The sequence below is a fragment of the Silene latifolia genome, chromosome 9, assembly GCF_048544455.1.
Source record: "Silene latifolia isolate original U9 population chromosome 9, ASM4854445v1, whole genome shotgun sequence".
Lineage (NCBI taxonomy): Eukaryota > Viridiplantae > Streptophyta > Magnoliopsida > Caryophyllales > Caryophyllaceae > Silene > Silene latifolia.
The window spans coordinates 70110623-70119647 of NC_133534.1; the positions used below are offsets into that span (position 1 = coordinate 70110623).

The window sequence follows — 9025 nt, forward strand, 5'->3', positions numbered from 1 at the left end:
TGAATATTGATCTAGGGGCAAAATGGTCATAAAAATAGATTTTTCACCGGATTGTCAATTTGGGTGCAATTTTTTACCTGAGAACATTTTATGGGAGTAAATTATTAAAAACTTTTCATAAGGGAGTTATTTTAGAAAAAGTGGTTTATAAAAGGGAGTAATTATTAATTTACTCTATATATATAGGGGCGAGATCCCGTACGAACTAAGGTTCCGTACGAACCGTACGAACTAACTCAAAAATCCCTTTTATCAGTAACCATTGGATAAGATCAATAAAAGGCTTACATTCCATCTCCAAAGGAAAACTACAAACACCAATCACTAATACTTCACCTGCTCACCATTCCCTGCAAGTGATCCGACAACAACACCGGCGGCACGACGGCATTACCGGAGCACCGACTATATCACCGGAGCGCTGGCTGCACCTCTTATCTCTGTATCCTCAAACTCGTACCTCCCTTTCACCCGGTTTCATCCTCATTCTCCTAACCTGATACCGCCGCCGCCGAGAAACGTTGCCGGCACACCAAAAAATTCTGATTTTAACTATAAATCTACTGAAAATGAAGTAAAAGTTCGAACAAAGTTGTAATTATGGCTAGCCGGAACATTTGAAGTCAAAAATGTCTTTATCGGCCAATTATGGGTCAATAAGTGATGCTGAAAGGAGATGCGGTGTTTTATTCAAGGTTTCTGAAACTTATTGTTGTTGAATATTGGCTTCCATAGGAGAATGGCGACGATGATACGAGATTTATTCAGGTTTGGGTATATTTCCTTGGTGTTACTCCGTAGTATTTATCCATTGAAAGTCAGTTCGGGGACAATTCGGGTTATATCTGGTCAGTTAGGGTTTCAGTTAGGGTGGCCTATTTAGGTACGGGATTGGGTGACCTCATTCTGATCAAGTCAGTTTGCGAGGTTTTTCTTGAACTTGCTCAAGAAAGAGTATTTGAAGCATTGGGATAACAATGTTGTTTTACATTGTCTTTTATAGTTGATTCAAGGTTTTTGAATTCGGATGGTGGTGTATGTCACAGGGAGACTGAGAACGCTACTGGATGTGAAGCCATACTGGTCGGCGTCAATGAGTGTTGAGTTATAGTGGTTGATACGGTGGCAAGAATTAAAGTGGTGGCTGTGGTGTTCCTTCACGGTGCGTGATGGTCGTGGTAGTGTGTGGTGCTAGTGAGGGGGTAAGGGTGGTACTTTGTATTTTGGTGTATGTACTGTATTTGGATACATAAAATACGTCGCCAGATACATGAAAGAATACTACCAAATACACAACTCGATGTGTGTATCTAGAGTATTAACTTGTGAATCTGGGGCATTAATATGTGTATTTACTCCTATCTAGGTTGTTCGCACCTGAGCTTATGACCTCAACGGAGGCTGTGATGCCGTAAAGTCTTTCTTATCCGGACCACTAAAAACACCTAACTTAAGAGGACTAACTGTATCTAACTGCCCTGAAATGGCGTGGTTTTTACTAGGAAACTCAAATTGTAATGCAGACATTGGCCTACCTTCTTTGGAGAATGTAACTATCTTGAAATGCCCCAACATGAAGCCATTCTCGCCTACAGTTCTAAAGGCTCCCGAATTAAAACTTGTGACAGCCGATTATAATTCTTATCCAATTTCCGAGATTGAAGACTTAAATCACTTCTTGGAATCTGCAAACCGCAGCTGCTAAAAAACTACTTGTAAACCAAGGTGTAACTGGGATCGATATTGATACTACGAGCTTCCAACTGATGATGACTCTGTGTATGAATGTCATAAGGTTGCTTTGTGCACGTTTGTGTTAGTTATGCTTTCTTTTGTTTGGTGCTGTACAATAACTCCTTTCCTTGATTTTGACTTAAAAATTTTCCTTGATTTTGACTTGAAATTTTTTATTGTTTGCTATTTCAGAATTTCAGAATTTTGATTTCATATAGGAAAGGCATATATACATATGATAGAAACAGTCCGGATTTTAAATGATTTCATTTCATGAGAGCAGTTCATTAAAAAAATACTTGGTTTTCGCTCGTTTTTATTTAAAGTGTAACTACCTGACTAGAGATGTGTATCTAGTAAGGTAAATAAGTGTATCCATCAATTTAAAGGAGTGTACCTACATTGTTAGAGATGTGTATTTAGCAATGTAAATGAGTGTATCTAGCATGATAAATAAGTGTATCTAGTAAGTTAAAGACTTGTATCTATTACAATCCTTTCTCCACCTCGACAGAATATAACAGAATGGTATTTCTTCCACACAATTATGACTAAGAACACTCAAGGCATGTCGGCATAGATAACCATTGATGTAAAATCCTCCACATATACACCGAACTTCTGATACTTCTGATACTTCTTTTGTAATACTCCGTATTTATAAGTCTTGGGGTACTCTATCGAGTAGGCCTTACTCTGTCGAGTAAGGGTAAGTTGCGAAATAAAATAGTTTCTGACCTGTTGGGTACTCGATCGAGTAGCTGGGGCACTCGATTGAGTAAGGGGGTACTCGATCGAGTACCTTGGGTACTCGATCGAGTGTCCGGTTTTACGGGGAGTTTTCTCGGGTTTTGTTAATTATGCGATTAAGGTATTTAAGCTTCGTCGTCATTATTTTAAATCACTTTTACAAAACCTAAATTCCTGTTTAAGAGAGAAAGCAAACAAGTTCATCTTCTTAATCGCATTCTTAGCAATTCCGGAGTTCGACGGTCAATTCTTGTCGTTGTTAAACGTTGAGTTCCTTGCGTCGAGGGTAAGATCTATGTACCCTTTTTATCGTATTTCCTTTGATTTGGTTAAACCCTAATTTAGAGATTGGGGGTTTTATGTGTAGTATGTGATGTGGTAGCCTCTATGTGTTGTATGATAGGAGGAGGGTTCATAGAAGAGGCTTTTGACTCGTTGAGAAGAGAGACCGTCGATTGTGTGCATACCGGGTAGGATTTCTACTCAAGTATTAGTCCCATAATGGGATATTGGTTGATGTGTTGTATTTGGTTGTTTGATATAATAATTGTCTTTGTGTTTGTGGTTGTGATCGTTGTTGATGGTTCGCGAGGTGTGGCCTCTAGTGAGTGGGGTCACTTGCGGGAGTGACTTCACGCCCTAGTTTCGCCTTCTGTGGAACCCGCCACGGAAGGGATGTGCACATTAATGGACGGGGTTATCGCTCACTATGTGGAGCGGGGATTTGGTGGGTACATTGCGGTCCCCCATGGCGTGGTCGGGTCCAAAGTGGACGATCGATCGAGATGATTGGTTGGTTGTGTGTGTGTGTGTGTGATTAAGTGTCTGTTTATCTTATCATTGTTGTTTATGTTGATTGTGTGATTAGATCGACCCCGGTGTTGTTTTGTAAACTGCGGTGATCCATTCGGGGATGGTGAGCAGATATTGAGCAGGTATTGAGATGAGAAATCTTGGGATAGCCGGGATGCCACGACATGATGATAGGAGTCTTCCGCTGTAGCTTTTAGTTTATTTACATTTCGTTAGAAATCGGTTTGAGAACATGTATCGTACTTTTGGTTTGGTTTTGAGGATTGTAACTATTCGTTAATCATTTATAATAAACGTTGTTTCTTCATTGTTGTTTGATTATCATTGCCTCGGGTAACCGAGATGGTAATGTCTTCATACCTGAGTGGTCCTGGTAAGGCACTTGGAGTATGGGGGTGTTACAAATGGTATCAGAGCGACGATCCTGAAACCTGTAACTAATGAACCTAATGAACATAGGGAGTCAATTAAAATGAACTCGGGGTAAAAGTTGTAGGAGCTAGTGCAAAGGCTTGGGAGACGTCCTAAAGTCGCAGGGGTCGCCCTACAACTTTGAACCGGTCACATGGGGGAAGTGTTTGTCGAGTCGTATGTGTATTTGGTTAACTTGTTTAAGAATGTGATGAAATGTGTTAATTGTTGGGTGTTGAAGTAGAAAGTTGAGCATGTGAAAGAAAATGGTGATATGTGGGAACTTGTTGATGAGATGATAACATGTTGGATGATTTACAATGTGGCATTTAATAACATGATGAAATGATCTCGTAGATAGTAGAAAAGATGCGTAGCATGTTTATTATGATATAATGTGGTTTATAAGTTTAGCATGTTAGCATATGACGTAACATGCGGGTAGCTTTTATGTATTGGCATAACTCGATCGAGTGGGACTGACTCGATCGGGTGGGTTTTTGACGATTTTGAGTCCAGAATCGTGTTTTTGGGTACTCGATCGAGTAACTAGGGGTACTCGATCGAGTAGGAGGGCACTCGATCGAGTAGGTAAGAGATCAGAAGGTCTGTTAGGGGTCTGATGTTTAGGTACTCGATCGAGTATGTTGGGCACTCGATCGAGTAGCCAGTTACTCGATCGAGTGGGTTTGGGAACTCGATCGAGTAGGTCCTGGGTGGCGTGTTTTCGTGTTTTGAAGTTTAGTACGTGTGTTCATATCTACCCTTTCTTATATATGTATAGTTTCAAGATGCCGCCTAAGAAGACTGCTTTGTATGCGAGAGCTGAGCTTATGACCGTGGATGACATCGTTAAGATGTTAGAGCACCAGGATGCTCTTACGGAGACCCTAAAGAAAGTGAATGAGGATAAGAATAAGGATAAGGAGAAGGAGGTTGACCATTCAAAAATCAGCCTCTACATTGCGAGGTTTAACCCGAAAGAGTACAAGGGAGTTGGGGAGCCTAATCTTCTTGATAGTTGGCTGAGAGAGATGGAGAACATATTAGATTTGGTTCACCGTCCGATGAGATGAGGTGGAACAGCTGCGTTCTATCCGAGGGAGGTAGCAGCCAAGTGGTGGGATTCGGTGAAAGTGAGTGCTAAGGAGATATATACAAACCAAGGCTTACTTGCTATACCTTGGGAGGAGTTTCGTAGAATTTTGTGAGGAAGGAGTTTGTACCGGAACATGTGAGGAGTAAGTTGAGAGAAGAGTTTGATGGTTTTAAGATGATCGCCGAGATGTCTCGTGGCCGAGTACTACAGTGTTCAATGAGAAGTCTAGGTATCCGAGGATATGGGTTTGAGTGAGGAGAATCGGCATTGAGGTTTGAGAGGGGTTGACCCCTAAGATTATGGATAAGTTACCCGTGGGAGTCCTTGCGATGTTAAGGAAGCTTATGAGAGGGTTGGGAGAGCCGAGAGGTTGGTGGAGATGGCTCAGGAGAGGTTAGGTGGTGAGAAGAGGAAGTCCGAGAGCGAGGGTGGTGGCCAATCGAATCACAAGAAAGGCAACCACAATCAATCTAAGGGATTTTCTTCGGGTCCGGGTTGATCTTTGGGGCTTCCTTTGGGCGTGGCCGTGGAAGTGTGAGTAATAGTTGGGGAGTGACTGCTATATAGCCGTGGTGATGTAGGCCACAAGAGACATGAGTGCACAAGTGCACGGGATCTTTCCAGAGACCTGCGCAGAGCTTCGCGAGCAAATGCACCGGCCGGATCATCGCCAAACCGGGAAGTCGAGTTACCAGTGGAGGCAACCGCAACGGCGGTAATTCTTATCGAAACCACCAGCGAACAACAACAACAATCAAGGGTCGGGTGCTAAGCCGACCACCTCGGCCAAGATCTTGTCCGGGAGGTGGGCGGAAAACCGGTGGCAAGTTATTCATGATGGAGAAGAAAGCAAGGCGAGGAAGATGCGCACGTTATCACTGTAGACATTCCTTGTTAATGGTATTCCTACCTTTGTTTTGTTTGATTCGGGGGCTTCTCAGTCGTTTGTGTCTTCGAGTCATGTTAAACAGTTGGGTTTGAGAGTATATGAGTCTGTTAGTGAGCAAGTTTTCATACCTTCGGGTGAGTCTGTATCGTGTGGGAGATTGTTCAGAGATATATCTTTGATAGTTGGGCAAGTTGATTTCCTTGTAGACTTGCTAGAGTTTCCTTTTAACGGTTTTGAGATGATAGTCGGGATGTATTGGTTAGGAAAGTATAAAGCTAAGATAGACTGTCATCAAAAAGTGTCTTTAAGAGGTCCTAAGGGTGTTAGTGTGTCTTATCGTGGGTTTCTAGTCAAACCCAAAGTTAAGTTGATTCAAATTTGTTACCTTGAAGTCTTATCCGAGGAAGGGATGTCCTTTAATCTTGTGCCATGTGAGAGATGACCGGATAGAGAGTCCGACGATTGATGAGATACCAAAGTGGTGGGAGAGTTTGCGAGATGTTTTTCGAGAGGAGATTCCGGGTTGCCACCGAAGAGGGAGATAGATTTCACTGTTGAGTTGAAGCCAGGGACGGGGCCAATCTCTAAGGCACCGTACCGTATGGGTCCTAAGGAGATGGAGGAGCTTAGGAAACAGTTGGATGATCTGATAGAGAAGGGATACATTAGACCAAGTGTATCGCCGTGGGGAGCACCAGTTCTTTTCGTGAAGAAGAAAGATGGGAGTTTGAGGTTATGCATAGATTACAGGGAGCTGAACCGAGTGACGATACTTTGCCAAGGATAGATGACCTGTTTGATCAGTTGAGTGGTGAAACAGTCTTTTCTAAGATTGATTTGAGGTCGGGGTACCATCAGGTGAAGATTAGAGAGGTGGACATACCAAAGACAGCTTTCACGTCGAGGTATGGCCATTATGAGTATGTGGTAATGCCGTTTGGGTTGTCAAATGCGCCGGCAGTGTTTATGGATTTTATGAATAGAATCTTCAGACAGTTCTTGGACCAGTTTGTAGTGGTGTTTATCGATGATATCTTAGTCTACTCTAAGACTAAGGAGGAGCATAAGGAGCATCTGAGGATCGTGTTGCAAACTTTGAGGGATCATGAGTTGTATGCTAAGCTGTCCAAGTGTGAGTTCTGGTTAGAGAAAGTTGCTTTTCTGGGGCATGTGATCTCTAAAGATGGGGTAGCTGTGGATCCGGCGAAGATAGAGGCAGTGACAAAGTGGGAAGCACCAAAGAATGTTGCTGAGGTTAGGAGTTTCTTGGGTTTAGCTGGATACTACAGACGGTTCGTGAAAGATTTCTCCAAGATAGCTAGACCGATGACAGCGTTGATGAGGAAAGAGAACAGGTTTCGTTGGGATGAGAGTTGTGAGACGGCGTTCCAAACATTAAAGGAGCGTTTGACCACAGCTCCTGTCTTAGCATTGCCTGAAGGGACCGAGAACTTTGAGGTTTATACAGATGCCTCGAAGAATGGGTTGGGATGTGTGTTGATGCAGAATGGTAAAGTGATTGCCTATGCTTCTAGGCAATTGAAGCCTTATGAGGAGAACTACCCTACTCATGATCTGGAGTTGGGTGCAGTGGTGTTTGCTCTCAAGATTTGGAGACATTACCTTTATGGAGCAATCTTTAAGGTATTTTCTGATCACAAGAGTCTCAAGTACATCTTCACGCAGAAGGAGTTGAACATGAGACAGAGGAGGTGGATGGAGCTGATTGGCGATTATGACATGGAGACCATCTACCATGAAGGGAAGGCCAATGTTGTTGTTGATGCTTTGAGTAGGAAGAGTGTACATTCCCTGTGTACAACTCTATCCTTGATGAGGCTGAGGGATGAGGTAGCGAGTTTTGGGATACATATGATGCAGAAAGGAGATGCCATGGGTGATATGACAGTACATCTTGAGTTTTATGATCATATTCGAGGTAAGCAGGCTTTGGATCCTAAGATAGTGGAGTGGAGAGATGGAGTAGAGAAAGGGACAGTGTCCCGGTTTTCTATTCATACAGATGGTAGTTTGAGGTTTGATAGTAGGTGGTGTGTTCCTAATGATGAGGAGCTGAAAAAGACTATCATGACAGAGGCACATTGCACACCATATTCAGTTCATCCAGGTGGAGACAAGCTATACAAGGATTTGAAGAAAACGTTTTGGTGGCCTGGGATGAAGAAAGAGACGGCTGAGTTTGTGTCCCGTTGTTTGACATGCCAGAGAGTTAAAGGGGAACAGAGACGACCACAAGGTAAGATTCAGTCTTTAGAGGTACCTGAGTGGAAGTGGGAATCCATTTCCATGGATTTCATTGTGGGTTTGCCGAAGAGTCAACAAGGTAACAACATGATTTGGGTGATAGTGGATCGTCTGACCAAGTCAGCTCACTTTGTTCCAATGAAAGATACATGGACTAAGGCACAACTGGCTATGGCCTATCGAAAGAACGTGTTGAAGTTACATGGAGTACCTAAGGACATAGTGTCTGACAGAGATGCGAGGTTTATATCGAGGTTTTGGAAGGAGTTGCAGGAATCGTTGGGAACAACCTTGAAGATGAGTACAGCATTTCATCCTGCGACAGACGGGCAGACTGAGAGAACAATCAAGACTCTTGAGGATATGTTGCGAGCTTGTGTGATGGATTTTGGTGGTAGATGGGAGCAGAGGTTGGACTTGATAGAATTTTCTTACAATAACAGCTATCACACCAGTATAGGTATGGCACCGTTTGAGGCTTTGTATGGGAGGAGAGGTAGGAGCCCAATCTGTTGGGACGATAGTGCTGAGGCAGTGGTTTTAGGACCAGAGATGGTGCATGAGATGGTGGAACAGATTAAGATGATCAGGGAACGGATGAGAGCAGCTCAGGATCGACAAAAGAGTTATGCAGATCTACATCGCCGGGACATAGAGTTTCAAGTTGGGGACAAGGTTCTTTTGAAAGTGTCTCCTATGCGAGGGGTTATGAGATTTGGGAAGAAAGGCAAGCTAATTCAGAAGTTTATAGGGCCTTATGAGATCTTAGAGCGAGTTGGGGAAGTTGCTTATCGTCTGGCTTTACCAGCTGCATTAGAGAGAGTGCATAATGTGTTTCATGTATCGCAACTGCGGAAGTATGTGAGTGACCCGTCACATGTGTTAGAGGCAGAGAGCTTAGAGCTAGATGAGTCCTTATCATATCTTGAGGTGCCTAAGCAGATTCTAGACCGAAAGGTTAGAAAGACTAGGGGTGGTGAGACAGTTTTGCTTAAGATCCTTTGGTCTAACCACGAGACCGAGGAAGCTACATGGGAGCCAGAGGAAGCTATGAAAGAGCGTTA

At 43.1% G+C, this 9025-nt stretch overlaps 1 long non-coding RNA gene across 1 annotated transcript; it reads left to right on the plus strand.

Annotated features, from left to right (window-relative positions):
• Nucleotides 1-224: 224 nt before the first annotated feature.
• LOC141599903 (uncharacterized) lies at nucleotides 225-1903 on the plus strand. Its single transcript, XR_012524013.1, has 2 exons — nucleotides 225-768; nucleotides 1047-1903. It is a non-coding gene; the product is annotated as an uncharacterized LOC141599903 (long non-coding RNA).
• Nucleotides 1904-9025: the final 7122 nt, after the last annotated feature.